Source organism: Manihot esculenta, chromosome 18 (genome assembly GCF_001659605.2).
Source record: "Manihot esculenta cultivar AM560-2 chromosome 18, M.esculenta_v8, whole genome shotgun sequence".
Taxonomy (NCBI): Eukaryota; Viridiplantae; Streptophyta; class Magnoliopsida; order Malpighiales; family Euphorbiaceae; genus Manihot; species Manihot esculenta.
Window position 1 is genome coordinate 31,930,948 of NC_035178.2, and position 1,777 is coordinate 31,932,724.

Genomic DNA, 1,777 nt, shown 5'->3' on the forward strand with positions numbered 1-1,777 from the left:
GAAGATTATACCTAAGAGACTAGAGAGTCGATATTTAGGCAGTACCTCCATCTCTTTTGAAGTAAGTTGTTAAAATTGGTTTTATGTGTTTTCTTAATGTGTATGCTATGCTATGTTTGCTTGTATGGTTGAACATTCGAGGATGAATATTCTTAAGGGGGAAAGAATGCAATACCTGGCTAAACTCTAGTGTTAGAATTCTAACTTTTCAACAGAATCTCCATTGGAATTCGAAATCAGAATCTTTAGAAGGGTAAAATGGATTTTTATAAAATGAATTTGAAGCTTTTTATGATGTGTTAGAAAAAGAAAAGAGAGAGTTTTAGAAATCTTTTAAGATTCAGCCGCCGAAGGGGGTTTCTCCAACCACCTATAAAAGGGGCTCTGCCCGAAAAGGATAAAACTTTTCTCCATTTCAAGCAGATGTAAGTCTCCTATCCTTCTTCTTCTAAATTCTTCCTTTTCACAGTTTTCTCATGACTTTTTACTTTGGTTTTGAATATTTGAGTTTGAACTTTAAGTTTTAGCCATGGGATCTTCAGAGCTCATCCCTTCTTCTCCTAAATTTCTCTGTTGTTACTGCGATTTTGTGTTCTTCAAGAGGTAAGCATGTCTTCTCAAAAACTCATCGCTTTTCGGCTCTTCATGGTTATGTGTGGCTTGAGTTCTAGTATTAGGATGTATGCAAAGGTCAAGTCTTTTTTTCTTTTATGTTTGAATCTTGAATGTCTATGTTATGAATGGGTTGCATGTTGATATTTTGATGTTTTGTGGAATGCATGCTGAAGATTAGGTTAGTCTTAAGTTTTCTTAGTGTGTTGAGTTATAAGGGGTTGTTTTTAAGCTTCTGCATGTGATGTTGGGAGTGTGTTGATGGGTATGGTTTAAGGCAGAATCATGTGCTTTATTGCATAATAACCAAGGTTCGACCGCTAAACCTGACTGTGGAGGCAACCTTTTGGCTGCCTAACCTGTCTCCGAAGGTTTGACCTTCGGATCTGTAAAGGACTTTAGGCTGCCGAACCTTCCGCCGAAAGTCCTCTATCTAGCCTTTTTTAGCTTGTTTTCTACATGTATAGTATGTTCTTAGAAGCTTCTTGGGATAGTTTTTAGAGCTATAAAAGTTATGTTTGGTCCCTCATTTAAATTCATCTGTGTAAGATCGGATTTGGAAGACCATAGAGATCAACAGTGAGTCAATCATTTCAAAGTTAGGCGTGCGTCAGCCAAAGGTGAGTAGAACTAAACTGAACTATTATTTTAAAGAAATCAAATGTTTTAAGCATGCCCATGCATCACGAATACCATGTATATATTATAAGGAAATCTAGAGATTACTGCAACTCAAAATTACACAGCAGAAAAAAATTTCTATTTCCCTTTTCAGGACCCGAGTATTTCGTTTAATTCGAAAAGAAGGATAAGAGACTAACCTTTTAGACTTGACAAAAAAAAGACTGTTTCGGATTGATGGTGCTGCTTCTGAAACGAACACCCTCAAATGGTATCTACACGAAGCACTTTTCGTCAAGTCTTTTTCACCTTGTCTTCTACATGTGTTCTTATATCTTCTTAGGACTTTCTTGGGGTAGTTTTTGGAGTTGTAAAAGTTATATTTGGTCCCTCATTTAAGTCCATCTGTGTAGGATTGGATTTGGGAGACCATAGAGGTCAACAGTGAGTCGATCGTTTCAAAGTTAGGCGTGTGTCAGCCAAAGGTGAGTAGAACTAAACTGAACTATTATTTTAAAGAAATCAAATGTTTTAAGCATGCCCA